This window comes from Ascaphus truei, chromosome 3 (assembly GCF_040206685.1).
Source record: "Ascaphus truei isolate aAscTru1 chromosome 3, aAscTru1.hap1, whole genome shotgun sequence".
NCBI classification, from domain to species: domain Eukaryota; kingdom Metazoa; phylum Chordata; class Amphibia; order Anura; family Ascaphidae; genus Ascaphus; species Ascaphus truei.
In genome coordinates, this window is record NC_134485.1 from 420,611,578 (window position 1) to 420,629,610 (window position 18,033).

General features: G+C 43.8%; 2 long non-coding RNA genes across 2 annotated transcripts in view; both read right to left on the minus strand.

Moving 5' to 3' along the window:
* Positions 1-1,792, minus strand: part of LOC142491198 (uncharacterized) — an 84,935-nt gene extending 83,143 nt beyond the window's left edge. Inside the window, exons 1-2 of the long non-coding RNA XR_012800338.1 lie at positions 1,712-1,792; positions 551-679 (exon numbers count right to left, since the gene is read on the minus strand). This is a non-coding gene — a long non-coding RNA (uncharacterized LOC142491198). The remainder of the gene's footprint in view (positions 1-550; positions 680-1,711) is intronic.
* A 4,704-nt stretch (positions 1,793-6,496) lies between these two features.
* On the minus strand, positions 6,497-17,915 carry LOC142491199 (uncharacterized). The gene is made up of 3 exons (XR_012800339.1): positions 17,790-17,915; positions 7,088-7,210; positions 6,497-6,598 (listed from the first exon to the last, which is right to left on the minus strand). It is a non-coding gene; the product is annotated as an uncharacterized LOC142491199 (long non-coding RNA).
* Positions 17,916-18,033: the final 118 nt, after the last annotated feature.

An 18,033-nucleotide genomic window follows, 5' to 3' on the forward strand; every position in this document is an offset into this window, starting at 1 on the left:
GGCCTCTGCAATGGAGAGAGAGCAGCAGGCCCCAGGAACCAGGAACTAGGAACATGAACTAGGAACAAGGAACATGAACATGAAAACAGCAACAAGGCGGCCAAGACAGTTGGCTGTGGCAAACACAGTGAACATCCAAGAAGGATTATGCTCAGCCGAGAACCATTGTGGGAATGCTGTATTTAAAGGTCAGCGAACCAATAGCAGAAGGGGCGTGTGACAGCATTGCTCTAATGACTGAACCCAGGCTGGGGCTGCAGTAATAGCTTGCACAGCTGCAGTAGATATCAGGGGGAGTGTTCTAGGACTGCACAGGTCTGTAAGGCAAGGAAAGCAGCAAACTGAGGTGTGGATTCCTTACACAGATCCACTTAGTAATTAGCGTATAAGGAGGGCTCACTGTGTGTCAACCTCAGGAAGTGGGCTAAAATGTGGTAGGGAGCAAGGGTCAAAGCAGATCACCCCGTTAATACTTAATACTCCGCCACTACCCTCACTAATCCTGGCGTCCTAAGCACATTCCGTAAGACCCTGAAGGTGCAGTACTCACAGACTTGACACGTCGATGCCGCCAGTCAAACGCTGTAATACAAAGACTTGATCCAGGTGCAGTGTCGGTGTGCTCCAGCCTCAGGAAGTCAGATAGAAAAAAGGTAGGTATGGCTGTTCACAGCCATTCCTGTGGGTAAACCAAAGCGCAATTACTAAGTAAAAAGTAACTTTTAATGTGCACTAGACATATACAAAATGCCACAAGGAAACTCTGACGCGTTTTGTGCTGTAACTAGGACTTTGTCAAAGAGTTTTTGTCAAAGACATCCCAAGTTAAAAAAGTGAGGAGGAGTGAGCTCTGGGGGGAGGTGCTAACTACCTCCATACAACTGTTACCAGTCAGAAATTCTGGGAGGTCTTTTCACTTTGCTGCAAGAACAGGACCTACTATGGTTCTTTCCCCTCATACGGAGGTAAAGGGAAGGGTTCACAGTGTAGTGTAGGACCTGCATTTTTGGTTATACCTTGACGTTTGGTATGCAGGCTTACAACGCTTTGGCTAAAGGGTTAAACTAAATAACCAAGTAATTATTATTATTATTGAAGTATTTCAACTTTATACTTATTACCATATGTTTTGTCAATTGGATGTAGCATTGGGCACCCCTCTCTTTTGTTGTGTACATTTGCCACACTCAGTAGCACTCTTTTTTTTGACATAATATATGATGTGGTGGGTGTAGGCGTTTGAGCTAGCTGGGAATGTGTGTTACTTTCTGCCTTAAATTGGGTGCTGCAAGCACATATAACCAGATCACACACAGCCGCTTATTAATTTGCCACTCTAATAATTCAACAGTGATCTACTATTCAACAGCCACCTAGCACAAGGCTGCCACAATTGGTGCAAACAATTGTTCATTCAGACTGGTTTGCGGGTTACTAAGTAGCAGTCTGCTACATTAAATACCAATATCTGAGTACACAGACCAATTGATAATATAGGTAATCAGTGGATTTCTGTCAATACTGTATAGTGGCTAATTACCATGCCACTCCACCAATTGCACACTACATTGATCTATTATTCAATTAGCAACCAAACACCAGGCTGCTACCCTTGCTGCAACCAATTAACTATATTTAGATTTGTTTGCAGACCTCTAAGTAGCAATGACGTCAATTAATACCACGCCTGACCATACAGACTCGTTGGTACCTGGAGGATTCCTACTGTACTTTACTGCCCAGACGCTCCTCACAGGCAGCCGGGTAGGGACCTCTCGTGCTGATTACAAATATCCGTAATTATCTGTTAGCAAACACAAATTAGAGTGATGCAATCGCCGCAATTAATAGATCAAGTTGCCATCTGCTATAAAAAGGTAACACGGTTTGACTTACCTGTCGTTGCTCACCAGCATTTTTACTGTGTTCACGATCATTACCCCCCCAGGTTTTATTGTGTAATATACTAATCACATCGTTTCATTTAACTTTACAACTATCCACCCTCCACAACTGTTTGGGGTATTTGCTTCTTGAGGATCACAAGTATATTTCCAACCCAAGCTCTAGCCATCAGTATTATGCAATACCAGCGCACAACTGTACACTTTCTACTTTTCTACTACTTATCAAGACTGTAATTATATAGTTGTGCTGAGTGCATTCAATTTGGGGTCTCGACGGCGCCTCATCCCCCCTGTGGAGGCTCTGAGACATTTGCCTTTTTTTCCCTACTTTTAAGAGTGACCAGTGTTAGTGGACGTCTAGAATTCTTTGCAACAATACCCTTTAATATTCCTTGAATGTTCTACTTACCGTAAATTATTTGTAAAATCCTGCAAACCTCGTAATTTTAAAAAAAATAAGAAACCCCAGCTATCCTCTTTTTATAGCTCTGATAGCCAAACCGTGTCCCCTATCTTTAAAAATAATAGCAATCATGATGTCAATCAAGTCATCCTTGTCCAGCAACATCCCAAATTTTTCCAAGAAACAATTCCAATCCGCCAAAACTTTAAAATAAGATGACTATGTCGAGGGACCCAGCACTCTTTTCAGTGTTTCTTCTATTTTGTGGGTACCAACAACCAAAGGTAATCTGGGCAATGATAACCTTCATTCATTGTTTCCACTCCAGATTCCGAAAATTCTCTCACAAAGAGTTGACTACAGTATGTCATTCAGCAAGCCCCGCACATCAACAGCCTTGAAACAAAGGTTATATTCCAGACAGCGTAACACCAGATGCCTCAAGAAACAAATTACCGTTGGAGAAGAAGCAGAGCAATTTATGAATGGCTAATACAACACTCATGTTGTGAGACAAAAAAAATTACTTTGCGATTCTTTCAAACATCAGCCCAAATCTCCACTGCTACAATTGGGAACAACTCTAATCAAGTTATAGGTAAATGTTTAACTAAAACTGTTTAAAATCAGAAATCTGGCAAAACTTCAGCACGCCAAATACCTTGAAGGTATGCCCCAATACCAACAAAACCTGCTGCATCCGTAAAAAGATTTAACTCCTTGCTGTACTAAACTTTGGCCTCCAGCAAGATTTTCTATTAAACTTTACAAAGGAAATTGGCCCAAATGCGCAAATCGTGCTTCAAGACTTTGGAAAGCTGAATATGATGATGTGGGTGTTTAACTGCCACCGTCACAGATGCTAATCTAGAAAAAAAATTACCCAATGGCATAACCTTATAAGAAATAAGGTCTTTAGTTGACCAATAAGGGACTGCAACTTCTTTAATGTGATTTTTTAACGAACCAACGGTTCGCAAACTAATGTCTTCAATTGTGTAGTACCTGGTCACAAAAATGACCGGGTAACCGGTTACGGGTAAGGCCAGCATTACTATTGGACAGCCGGTGAGGAGCTGCGTTGGACGTCCAATAGTAACGCTCCTGCTTCGGTCACATGTTCCTCTGCTCCCACCAGCACCAGCTGTGAAGGATATTTTCCGCTGCTCACACCGGCTGAAGAATGACGTCCTCTACTGCCACCGCCTGAGGGATGTCTTCCGCTGCTCCCACTGCCACCTGGATGTCGCCTTCGTCCTCCTCACCCTCCTGCTCTGCTCCTGCCATTCTCAAAGAGGAAGACCGAGGGAGCAGAGCAGAACTGAAATTACAAGGCACCGGTTTCCAGGTACTGAAAATATGGCCAGGTATGCCGGGTACTGTGTAATTTCCAGGTACATTGTAGTCCCAGGGTAGGATCAACGGAGCAAAGCAGCAGGAAAAATTATGGAGTTCAGCACATCAGAAAATTAAAAACAATGTATTATGAAAGTGACATCATGGATAGGTGGGCAACAATAACTCTGATGCGTTTCGCGCATGTTATGCGCTTTGTCAAAGAGTGAGGTATCCCTCGTGGTCTCCCCTGTCTTATAGGCAAAAAACGGATGTCCGAAACTGGAAGTGATCCACATGTGGATTGGGGAAACAGGAGGCAGCCTGCCCAGCGGGAGCAGCGACACTCCCAGCATGGGGTTCCAACCTACAAGGCTGCCGCCTGCTTCCCCAATCCACAGGGGGATGTTATGTGAGGCGCGCCCGCGCGGGTGCCGCATCACTTCTGGTTTCGGTCATCCGGGTTTTGCCTATTGAGTGTGGCCAGTGTGAGCAAGCGCCTGCGCCTGCTCGGCGCTTAGAAGCTTGCAGAGCAAGCAAATTTGATTTTGCCGCTCTCAAGCGTGTCACGTGAGCGATTCGCCCAATGAGGGAGAACCAGCTCGGTGATGTCGTGGCCACGCCCCCAGACGAGTGCTCACGAATCGCCCACCGAGCAGGGCACAGCGCACAAGCACCAGCGCGCCCACTCCCTGCCTGGCCGCAGCCTTAAGGAGTGAATTTAAATCCCTAAAAAAACAAATGACCTGTTTTGGATCTTCAGTTTTATTTGGAAACACAAAAGCGCTTGCCCAGATATTACAAGATTATTCAAAGTTTGGCAAAGCCAGTATACCCAGCCGCACACTGATGAGACGCAAAAGGTCAAAATAGCTCTCTGCAGGTAGGTTACTGGCTATGCACTTTAACCCAGGCTGTGCTGAAAAGCTGTGTAATGCGGCAGGCATAAGCTCATAGGGCTCCATGTCAAAATGGATTTCAAGCAAAAAGTGACACTGTGTGCTTATTTGAATTTCATTACCCAGAATCCTTTGCTCAGTGGAAGCACTGTATGCTAGGAGATAATAGTGAAAAGCAGGGTTGCAGACCTGCCTAAGACATGAGAATGTGCACACAAGTGATTGTTTAATATGCTGTATGCTATACGGTGGAGGGTTTTTGTAACTTATTTTACCCACCATAATTTATTTAAGGCATATATTCCTGACATTTTTGGACCGACAAAAATAAAGTCATCCAGGTAATGTAATGTATGACTGAAGAGGAACCTGGCTCGGTCTTCAGCCACCCGTTCTAGAAAAGTCACACAAGCCTCGAAATAAGCACACGATAGCAAGCAACCCATTGGCAAACACTTATCGAAATAAAAACTTCCTTCCAATTTGCAGCCCAGAAGATGGAAACAACTTGGATGAATTAGCAGCAGCCTAAAAGCCGCTTCCATATCTGTTTTTTCCATTAATGCCCCACTATCCTGACTCCTAACTGACTCCAATGATGCAACAGAAGAGACATGATACACAGCAAACACCCCTATTGATAACATCATTAGCTATAGCCCCCTGTGGGGGGGGGCGGGGGGATGAATTATTCATTTATCTGAAAGACCCTGCTTTTGGGGGGCGGGGGGGCTAAATCTAAAGGTGAAACCCTAAAATTCGTAATGGGGATATCATCAAATGGACTCTCCATCCTACTCAATGGCATTTCTTTCTTCGGCTGCCCTTTTACTGATTTCACCTTATCCACCCAATCCAAAGACGGAACATAAGCCGATGGGAGCATAAAATCACAAGCAAAACCTCTCCATAAAAGCTTACTCACCTCTTTCTTTGGGTACCTGCTTAATCAAAGCTCCAGCTTGCTTAGGTTCACTAGAGTTGTTGGTTTTTCCAAATCTCTACTTCTGGCCCTAATTGAGACATTCTTCCCGTTTTTTTAAAACAACATAAGGCGGAGTGTGCACCTCCACAGAAGGAACACTGATGCCTAAATGTACAGGTTGATGGTGACGTGCAACACTTTTTGTGATACGACCAGCAGAATCTCTTTCAGATTCCAGCTGATCCGACTGCTTGGTAAGAACCGACAGCCGACCAAAAAGGGTGCGTATGTGCGATCATTCCAGACAACCACAAATCTATGTCTTTCATAAACCAATCTACTTCTGAGTGTAATATCATGCTTTGTCTAAATTAATCATCATATCTTAACCATGAGTTACCTCCATAACACTTAAAAGCCTCAAAAATGACATACAGCTGTTCAAATAAAGCACGACAATTATTCAGGATTTTTCCCCAACCACACTAGCTAGAATAATAAAAGCTTAAAACCAGTTGTCACATACGGCACACCTGTGAGCATGTGATCTGCATACAGGACAAGGGTTAATACGTAGCTCGCAAGCTGGACCACTTTTCACCTTTGCAAAGGTCCCTCAAATGTACAGTATCTTACCTCAATCCGTCCCCATATTCCAGCTGTCATGAACAGCACGCAAGTGAGCACGTGACTTAGATATGCAACCAGGATTAATACACACGGCTACTCTAGCCAACTCGCCTTTCTCCTACACAAGATACTGTCAATTAGTTTATATTAACCCCTTATTCAATTGCAATGATGTCTATCCACTTCCACCACCCAAGAATTATGCAAAAATATGTAATTAATATATCTGCCAGGGTCTCAGGTCTCTGTTTATTATAGAAAGAACTACGTACTTAATACACAAAAATCTGTTTTGGTAAAATGTGTCCGAAAATGTAATACTCTCTACAAAGTGAGCAACAGTTTATTCAGAGCCCCAAAGCATTACTTACTAAAGAATTATATATATATATATATAGATATATATGGAGATCCACCACTTCAGCACAGGAACCAGGACACGGCCTCTGCAATGGAGAGAGAGTAGCAGGCCCCAGGAACCAGGAACTAGGAACATGAACTAGGAACAAGGAACATGAACATGAAAACAGCAACAAGGCGGCCAAGACAGGTGGCTGTGGTAAACACAGTGAACATAAGAAGGATTATGCTCAGCCGAGAACCATTGTGGGAATGCTGTATTTAAAGGTCAGCAAACCAATAGCAGAAGGGGCGTGTGACAGCATTGCTCTAATGACTGAACCCAGGCTGGGGCTGCAGTAATAGCTTGCACAGCTGCAGTAGATATCAGGGGGAGTGTTCCAGGACTGCACAGGTCTGTAAGGCAAGGAAAGCAGCAAACTGAGGTGTGGATTCCTTACACAGATCCACTTAGTAATTAGCGTATAAGGAGGGCTCACTGTGTGTCAACCTCAGGAAGTGGGCTAAAATGTGGTAGGGACAAGGGTCAAAGCAGATCGCCCCGTTAATACTTAATACTCCGCCACTACCCTCACAAATCCTGGCGTCCTAAGCACATTCCGTAAGACCCTGAAGGTCCAGTACTCACAGACTTGACACGTCGATGCCGCCAGTCAAACGCTGTAATCCAAAGACTTGATCCAGGTGCAGTGTCGGCGTGCCTCAGGAAGTCAGATAGAAAAAAGGTAGGTATGGCGGTTCACAGCCATTCCTGTGGGTAAATCAAAGCGCAATTACTAAGTAAAAAGTAACTTTTAATGTGCACTAGACATCTACAAAATGCCACAAGGAAACTCTGACGCGTTTTGTGCTGTAACTAGGACTTTGTCAAAGAGTTTTTGTCAAAGACATCCCATGTTAAAAAAGTGAGGAGGAGTGAGCTCTGGGGGGAGGTGCTAACTACCTCCATACAACTGTTACCAGTCAGAAATTCTTGTAGGACTTTTCACTTTGCTGCAAGAACAGGACCTACTATGGTTCTTTCCCCTCATACTGAGGTAAAGGGAAGGGTTGACAGTGTAGTGTAGGACCTGCATTTTTGGTTATACCTTGACGTTTGGTATGCAGGCTTACAATGCTTTGGCTAAAGGGTTAAACTAAATAACCAAGTAATTATTATTATTATTGAAGTATTTCAACTTTATACTTATTACCATATGTTTTGTCAATTGGATGTAGCATTGGGCACCCCCGTCTTTTGTTGAGTACATTTGCCACACTCAGTAGCACTCTTTTTTTGACATAATATATGATGTGGTGGGTGTAGGCGTTTGAGCTAGCTGGGAATGTGTGTTACTTTCTGCCTTAAATTGGGTGCTGCAAGCACATATAACCAGATCACACACAGCCGCTTATTAATTTGCCACTCTAATAATTCGACAGTGATCTACTATTCAACAGCCACCTAGCACAAGGCTGCCACAATTGGTGCAAACAATTGTTCATTCAGACTGGTTTGCGGGTTACTAAGTAGCAGTCTGCTACATTAAATACCAATATCTGAGAACACAGACCAATTGATAATATAGGTAATCAGTGGATTTCTGTCAATACTGTATAGTGGCTAATTACCTTGCCACTCCACCAATTGCACACTACATTGATCTATTATTCAATTAGCAACCAAACACCAGGCTGCTACCCTTGCTGCAACCAATTAACTATATTTAGATGTGTTTGCAGACCTCTAAGTAGCAATGACGTCAATTAATACCACGCCTGACCATACAGACACGTTGGTACCTGGAGGATTCCTACTTTACTGCCCAGACGCTCCTCACAGGCAGCCGGGTAGGGACCTCTCGTGCTGATTACAAATATCCGTGATTATCAGTTAGCAAACACAAATTAGAGTGATGCAATCGCCGCAATTAATAGATCAAGTTGCCATCTGCTATAAAAAGGTAACACGGTTTGACTTACCTGTCGTTGCTCACCAGCATTTTTACTGTGTTCACTATCATTACCCCCCTAGTTTTATTGTGTAATATAATAATCAAATCGTTTCATTTAACTTTACAACTATCCACCCTCCACAACTGTTTGGGGTATTTGCTTCTTGAGGATCACAAGTATATTTCCAACCCAAGCTCTAGCCATCAGTATTATTCAATACTAGCGCACAACTGTACACTTTCTACTTTTCATCAGACTGTCATTATATAGTTGTGCTGAGTGCATTCAATTTGGGGTCTCGACGGCGCCTCATCCCCCCTGTGGAGGCTCTGAGACATTTGCCTTTTTTCCCCTACTTTTAAGAGTGACCAGTGTTAGTGGACGTCTAGAATTCTTTGCAACAATACCCTTTAATATTCCTTGAATGTTCTACTTACCATAAATTATTTGTAAAATCCTCCAAACCTCGTAATTTAAAAAAAATAAGAAACCCCAGCTATCCTCTTTTTATAGCTCTGCTAGCCAAACCGTATCCCCTATCTTTAAAAATAATAGCAATCATGATGTCAATCAAGTCATCCTTGTCCAGTAATATCCCAAATTTTTCCAAGAAACAATTCCAATCCGCCAAAACTTTAAAATAAGATGACTATGTCGAGGGACCCAGCACTCTTTTCAGTGTTTTTTCTATTTTGTGGGTACCAACAACCAAAGGTAAGCTGGGCAATGATAACCTTCTTCCATTGTTTCCACTCCAGATGCCGAAAATTCTCTCACTGCAGACGAGACAATGAGTTGACTATGTCGTTCAGCAAGCCCGGCACATCTACAGCCTTGAAACAAAGGTTATATTCCAGATAGTGTAACACCAGATGCCTCAACAAACAAATTACCGGAGGAGAAGAAGCAGAGCAATTTATGAATGGCTAATACAACACTCATGTTGTGAGACAAAAAAAATTACTTCGCGATTCTTTCAAACATCAGCCCAAATCTCCACTGCTACAATTGGGAACAACTCTAATCAAGTTATAGGTAAATGTTTAACTAAAACTGTTTAAAATCAGAAATCTGGCAAAACTTCAGCACGCCAAATACCTTGAAGGTATGCCCCAATACCAACAAAACCTGCCGCATCCGTAAAAAGATTTAACTCCTTGCTGTACTAAACTTTTGGCCTCCAGCAAGATTTTCTATTAAACTTTACAAAGGAAATTGGCCCAAATGCGCAAATCGTGCTTCAAGACTTTGGAAAGCTGAATATGATGATGTGGGTGTTTAACCGCCACCGTCGCAGATGCTAATCTAGAAAAAAAATTACCCAATGGCATAACCTTATAAGAAATAAGGTCTTTAGTTGACCAATAAGGGACTGCAACTTCTTTAATGTGATTTTTTAACGAACCAACGGTTCGCAAACTAATGTCTTCAATTGTGTAGTACCGGGTCACAAAAATGACCGGGTAACCGGTTACGGGTAAGGCCAGCGTTACTATTGGACAGCCGGTGAGGAGCTGCGTTGGGCGTCCAATAGTACCGCTCCTGCTCCTGTCACATGTTCCTCTGCTCCCACCAGCACCGGCTGTGAAGGATATTTTCCGCTGCTCACACTGGCTGAAGAATGACGTCCTCTACTGCCACCGCCTGAGGGATGTCTTCCGCTGCTCCCATTGCCACCTGGATGTCGCCGTGGTCCTCCTCACCCTCCTGCTCTGCTCCTGCCATTCTCAAAGAGGAAGACCGAGGGAGCAGAGCAGAACTGAAATTACAAGGCACCGGGTTCCAGGTACTGAAAATATGGCCAGGTATGCCGGGTACTGTGTAATTTCCAGGTACATTGTAGTCCCAGGGTAGGATCAACGGAGCAAAGCAGCGGGAAAAATTATGGAGTTCAGCACATCAGAAAATTAAAAACAATGTATTATGAAAGTGACATCATGGATAGGTGGGCAACAATAACTCTGATGCGTTTCGCGCATGTTAGGTGCTTTGTCAAAGAGTGAGGTATCCCTCGTGGTCTCCCCTGTCTTATAGGCAAAAAACGGATGTCCGAAACTGGAAGTGATCCCCATGTGGATTGGGGAAACAGGAGGCAGCCTGCCCAGCGGGAGCAGCGACACTCCCAGCATGGAGGTCCAACCTACAAGGCTGCCTCCTGTTACCCCAATCCACAGGGGGATGTTATGTGAGGCGCGCCCGCGCGGGTGCCGCATCACTTCCAGTTTCGGTCATCCGGGTTTTGCCTATTGAGTGTGGCCAGCGTGAGCAAGCGCCTGCGCCTGCTCGGCGCTTAGAAGCTTGCAGAGCAAGCAAATTTGATTTTGCCGCTCGCAAGCGCGTCACGTGAGCGATTCGCCCAATGAGGGAGAACCAGCTCGGTGATGTCGTGGCCACGCCCCCAGACGAGTGCTCACGAATCGCCCGCCGAGCAGGGCGCAGCGCACAAGCACCAGCGCGCCCACTCTCTGCCTGGCCGCAGCCTTAAGGAGTGAATTTAAATCCCTAAAAAAACAAATGACCTGTTTTGGATCTTCAGTTTTATTTGGAAACACAAAAGCGCTTGCCCAGATATTACAAGATTATTCAAAGTTTGGCAAAGCCAGTATACCCAGCCGCACACTGATGAGACCCAAAAGGTCAAAATAGCTCTCTGCAAGTAGGTTACTGGCTATGCACTTTAACCCAGGCTGTGCTGAAAAGCTGTGTAATGCGGCAGGCATAAGCTCATAGGGCTCCATGTCAAAATGGATTTCAAGCAAAAAGTGACACTGTGTGCTTATTTGAATTTCATTACCCAGAATCCTTTGCTGCAGTGGAAGCACTGTATGCTAGGAGATAATAGTGAAAAGCAGGGTTGCAGACCTGCCTAAGACATGAGAATGTGCACACAAGTGATTGTTTAATATGCTGTATGCTATACGGTGGAGGGTTTTTGTAACTTATTTTACCCACCATAACTTATTTAAGGCCGATATTCCTGACATTTTTGGACCGACAAAAATAAAGTCATCCAGGTAATGTAATGTATGACTGAAGAGGAACCTGGCTCGGTCTTCAGCCACCCGTTCTAGAAAAGTCACACAAGCCTCGAAATAAGCACACGATAGCAAGCAACCCATTGGCAAACACTTATCGAAATAAAAACTTCCTTCCAATTTGCAGCCCAGAAGATGGAAACAACTTGGATGAATTAGCAGCAGCCTAAAAGCCGCTTCCATATCTGTTTTTTCCATTAATGCCCCACTATCCTGACTCCTAACTGACTCCAATGCTGCAACAGAAGAGACATGATACACAGCAAACACCCCTATTGATAACATCATTAGCTATAGCCCCCTGTGGGGGGGGGGCGGGGGGATGAATTATTCATTTATCTGAAAGACCCTGCTTTTGGGGGGCGGGGGGGGGCTAAATCTAAAGGTGAAACCCTAAAATTCGTAATGGGGATATCATCAAATGGACTCTCCATCCTACTCAATGGCATTTCTTTCTTCGGCTGCCCTTTTACTGATTTCACCTTATCCACCCAATCCAAAGACGGAACATAAGCCGATGGGAGCATAAAATCACAAGCAAAACCTCTCCATAAAAGCTTACTCACCTCTTTCTTTGGGTACCTGCTTAACCAAGGCTCCATCTTGCTTAGGTTCACTAGAGTTGTTGGTTTTTCCAAATCTCTACTTCTGGCCCTAATTGAGACATTCTTCCCGTTTTTTTAAAACAACATAAGGCGGAGTGTGCACCTCCACAGAAGGAACACTGATGCCTAAATGTACAGGTTGATGGTGACGTGCAACACTTTTTGTGATACGACCAGCAGAATCTCTTTCAGATTCCAGCTGATCCGACTGCTTGGTAAGAACCGACAGCCGACCAAAAAGGGTGCGTATGTGAGGTCATTCCAGACAACCACAAATCTATGTCTTTCATAAACCAATCTACTTCTGAGTGTAATATCATGCTTTGTCTAAATTAATCATCATATCTTAACCATGAGTTACCGCCATAACACTTAAAAGCCTCAAAAATTACATACAGGTGTTCAAATAAAGCACGACAATTATTCAGGATTTTTCCCCAACCACACTAGCTAGAATAATAAAAGCTTAAAACCAGTTGTCACATACGGCACACCTGTGAGCATGTGATCTGCATACAGGACAAGGGTTAATACGTAGCTCGCAAGCTGGACCACTTTTCACCTTTGCAAAGGTCCCTCAAATGTACAATATCTTACCTCAATCTATTCCCCATATTCCAGCTGTCATGAACAGCACGCAAGTGAGCACGTGACTTAGATATGCAACCAGGATTAATACACACGGCTTCTCTAGCCAACTCGCCTTTCTCCTACACAAGATACTGTCAATTAGTTTATATTAACCCCTTATTCAATTGCAATGATGTCTATCCACTTCCACCCCCCAAGAATTATGCAAAAATATGTAATTAATATATCTGCCAGAGTCTCAGGTCTCTGTTAATTATAGAAAGAACTACGTACTTAATACACAAAAATCTGTTTTGGTAAAATGTGTCCGAAAATGTAATACTCTCTACAAAGTGAGCAACAGTTTATTCAGAGCCCCAAAGCATTACTTACTAAAGAATTATATATATATATATATATATATATATATATATATATATATATATATATATATATATATATATATATATATATATATATATATACAGCTCAACCCCGTTATAGCGCGGTCCTCGGGGGCCACCCGATCCGACCGTGCTAGAACCGGGGTCACGCTAATTTTTTTTTAAAATGGCCACCGCGCGCCTGATCGGGAGGGAGGGAGGGGAGGGAAGGAAGAGGTGGCCGGAAGCCCTACACGTCCCCTAGCAACGGCGAGTCCAGCCGCAACCTGCTCCTTACCTCCCACCACCGGCATCCATTTCCTCCCCCCCCAGGCCCCCACCCCTACCGGCCCTCCGAGTCCCAGCCTGCTCCTCACTCACCCTCCACCCGACACCCCCCCTCCTCCCGACACCCCCCCCCCTCCTCCTCCTGATGCCAGCTCCACTCCGATCTCAGCAGCCGACACCAGAGGTAGGGAGGGGGAGTGGGAGGTGTGGTGTAGTGTGCTGTGAGTGCTGTGAGAGTGTGCTGTGAGTGCTGTGTGCTGTGAGTGCTGTGTGCTGTGAGAGTGTGCTGTGAGAGTGTGCTGTGAAGGTGTGCTGTGAGCAGTGTGCAGTGAGAGTGTGTGCTGTGAGAGTGTGTGCTGTGAGAGTGTGTGCTGTGAGCAGTGTGCAGTGAGTGTGTGCTGTGAGCAGTGTGCTGTGAGCAGTGTGCTGTGAGTGTGTGCAGTGAGAGTGTGTGCAGTGAGAGTGTGTGCAGTGAGTGTGTGTGCAGTGAGTGCTGGGAGTGTGTGCAGTGTGGTGTGTGGTGTTTGCAGTGAGAGTGTGTGCAGTGTGCAGTGAGAGTGTGTGCAGTGAGAGTATGTGCAGGGGTGCAGTGAGAGTGTGTGCAGTGAGTGTGTACAGTGAGTGCTGGGAGTGTGTGCAGTGTGCAGTGAGAGTGTGTGCAGTGTGCTGTGAGAGTGTGCAGTGAGAGTGTGTGCAGTGAGAGTGTGTGCAGTGAGAGTGTGTGCAGTGTGGCAGTGTGTGCAGTGTGGCAGTGTGTGCAGTGTGGCAGTGTGTGCAGTGTGCAAAAAAATTAAGTGCGCAGTGTGCAGTGAGTGTGTGCTGTGCTGTGAGCAGTGTGCTGTGCGCAGTGTGCTGGGAGTGTGTGCAGTGAGAGTGTGTGCAGTGAGAGTGTGTGCAGTGAGAATGTGTGCAGTGAGTGTGTGTGCAGTGAGCAGTGTGCAGTGAGTGTGTGCAGTGTGGTGTGTGGTGTTTGCAGTGAGAGTGTGTGCAGTGTGCAGTGAGAGTGTGTGCAGTGAGAGTATGTGCAGGGGTGCAGTGAGAGCGTGTGCAGTGAGAGTGTGTGCAGTGAGTGCTGGGAGTGTGTGCAGTGTGCAGTGAGAGTGTGTGCAGTGTGCTGTGAGAGTGTGCAGTGAGAGTGTGTGCAGTGAGAGTGTGTGCAGTGAGAGTGTGTGCAGTGTGCAGTGAGAGTGTGTGCAGTGAGAGTATGTGCAGGGGGTGCAGTGAGAGCGTGTGCAGTGAGAGTGTGTGCAGTGAGTGCTGGGAGTGTGTGCAGTGTGCAGTGAGAGTGTGTGCAGTGTGCTGTGAGAGTGTGCAGTGAGAGTGTGTGCAGTGAGAGTGTGTGCAGTGAGAGTGTGTGCACTGTGGCAGTGTGTGCAGTGTGGCAGTGTGGCAGTGTGTAAAAAAAAATTTAAAAAAAATTTAAATGTAAAAATGTATTTTTTATTTTTTTTTAAACGGGAGCCACGTGAAAACCGCGTTATAACCGAATTCGCGTTATAACGGGTCGCGCTATAACGGGGTTGAGCTATATATATATATATATATATATATATAACAGTAGAGTGCTTAGGTTACAGAAAAAGTATTATTACAAGAACATACAGTTACAATAAATGCAGAACAATCTCTTAAAATTACAGGATAAAACAGAAATACCTATACTTTATACCTGGTGGGGATGGGGGGAAGGGGAGATAGAAACCTCTGCTCAGCTGTATGCCGTGTGGGTTATGAGTGTGAAGGTAATGGTGCTGTGAATTGTACTAATAGTAAACACCAGAGAGAAAGAACTCAGCTAGTTAGCACTCAATAACCTATACTATGCAATGTGATCAAATTAAAAAATATTTGTTAATGATAATACATAGTTAAAATAAGGTGTGCACAGGTGGAACAAACTACTATGAGATTAACTCACTCCGCTCATTAATTACCTATTGACAAAAGTTTGTCAGCGTGAGAACATTTAGTAGAGGCTAAACATCACCTTCTTGGATGAATGTTAATGCCCAGATTCTAACACACTAGCAGTGTTTGTAAGCACCTCCAAGCTTAGTGGATACAAATGTTGCAGCTTTGCTATGCTGTTACAATTGATCCAATATATATGGATATAACTGTTGCAGCTTGTTTTGCTGCTGTGAAAGTATATGAACAAGTTGGGTGATCGATATCTAGTTTCAGTTGACACCTAGGCAAGGCTTGGTCAATTTACATAAACATATAAAAAATCCTGATAGGTAATATCAGATAAGGTGCTGGATTTGTGCCCAAACTAAATGTCTGTTATGGTATAATTAGCCACTCGTTTGAACACTCCCAGCATGAGGTCATCTGCAGGCATAAAATGTATCTTTCAATTTGAGCTCTGTAATCTCTGCACACTTTAACCATAAGGTATAGTAAAGTAAATACCTGAATTGTTGTGCTGGCTGCTAAGGCTATCTATATATGTGGTGTTCACAACCACTAACCTCAAAATCGCAACTTTAATGTTTTAATGTATCGACTAGCACCCTCTCTATCCACCTTTAAGACCCAACTTAAGACACACTTGCTTAAAGAAGCATATGAATAGCACTGTGGATATTCTGAACACATGATACATAAAGCTTGGCCCCCTGCAGACGCACTTAACTGAACTCCCTCCTACTGTCTCTGTACGTTCTCCCTACCTACCAATTAGACTGTAAGCTCCTCGGGGCAGGGACTCCTCTTCCTTAATGTTACTTTTATGTCTAAAGCGCTAATTCCCATGATCTGTTATTTATATTATTTGTTATTTATTTGATTACCACATGTATTACTGCTGTGAAGCGCTATGTACATTAATGGCGCTATATAAATAAAGACATACAATACAATAATAATGCTGAATTGTGATAGGAGCTCAAAGTGATACTGCCAGTTAACAAGTCAGCCTTTGCCGACGATCGTTTCGCGCTTTCTCAAGACTGATAATATGTATCATAGTATAGAGTATATTACATATCTCCCGTGCAATGCTTCGGGTACGCAAGCATGTCCCTAAACACTGAAAGCTCAGCTGCCGGGTTGACCGCTACTTCCGGGTGCACATGGTAGACACTAAAGTGATGCCGTGACACACCACACCAAGGTGGCCATCGGACGCGAAACGGTCGTCGGTGTGCTACTGACAACCCAGAGATAAGCGTTGCTTCTTATTATTATTCATTTATAGTAAGAACCAATATATATCTCACAGTCCCCTGTGTAAGCATATTATTACCTCAGCATACAATTTCAGCTGAGTTGGAGTTAACACATGGCAGACAACGGAATATTTATCTTGTTTTTATCGAAGTAATAGGATAATACAAGTACCTTACTCCTACTACACTAAGAGTTTTTATGTACCTGTATATTTTGATACTCAATCAGAAACTATTACTGATACTTCTCTCTTATCAATGGCACTTAGTGAATTGTTGAGCCTCCCACGCTCTTCATACACAGCATTGCATAGGGAGGATACTTTTCTCTCGTCACTGGATGCCATTTAGATATAGGCTGCACTTTGGTATTTTATATACCCTGATGCCTATGGATCACAATAGGCATTCGGAACAGTGATCTAATTTCATCACTGATATCTACCTAGCAGCCTCTTCTTGCAGAAGTATCATCATATTGTGGTTGTTTTTGTTAGTTTGTCCAATCTCATTGTAAATATTGATACCATTCAAGTTTTACTTTTAACTCCTTCATCACTACATTTCAACTAGGAGTGCTACAATGGGGGCCTCCCTTTTCCCCTATTCTCTTGCATATAAAAGAGGTAGAAAATCTACACAATGACGTTCTGTCTAGAAAAATGAAAGAATGTCAGCAACAATTATAGCATTACCTGCAAGTGGCACTAACCTATAATACACTTTTGCACCACTTACAACTTTTAAAGCCACAGTTCAAGCAATATCCTACATGTGTGATTTTGATAATAACCCAGTTCTATAGCAACCACTTACAAAGTCACATCCCCTTCCTCTTCTGATACAGACCCTGGCACACCCCTTTTTGACCCCTGCCCTCTCTCTAGCAGTGCAACAATTGTATTTAGTGACTGCCTGGTCACATGATCTTCCCCACAGAACTTTGCATCTTGGGTCCTCTTCTGCTGCACTGAGAGAGATTTTGTGAACCCCCGAGCCGAATCTTCGACAATCGGCAATTTAGCTAATCACTTGTCAGTGTGTAGACTTTCAGATTGCTGCACATATTGAATGGAACGGCAGCTTGAACTGCGGCTTTAAAGTGTAGTTCCAGAACATTTGGGATTAAGTGACTCCCTTACTAAAATCCATCTGGGAGAGACAGGTTTTGGATTTTATAAAAAATCCACTCATAGAAAATCTCAGGGGAAGAAAAAAAAACCCCTAAAGGCAAATAATTCCAGAAGAGCAAGTGTCCCATTTGTAAAATAATTTGTGACTATAATACATGTCATGTAAGTTCTGTATCCCACATTGATAGAGGAACTAAACTGGAGCTACCTGTATGTGCCCAGTTTGGGGGGACAAATTGTGATGTTTCATTATGTCTTCACTGTTTTAAAACAGGGTTTCTTTTGAATCCCTGGGATGATGCTGATAATCAAACAGAGCATCTCCGTGCGCGGTGTGAAGAACTTCCGGGAAGCCTTTTCTCAATAAAGTTTTTTTTAATACAAGTGTCAAATATGAGGCATCCTGCGGCCACGGCGGCCATGTTTGGTTTGGGCGCAGTACCAGGAAAAGG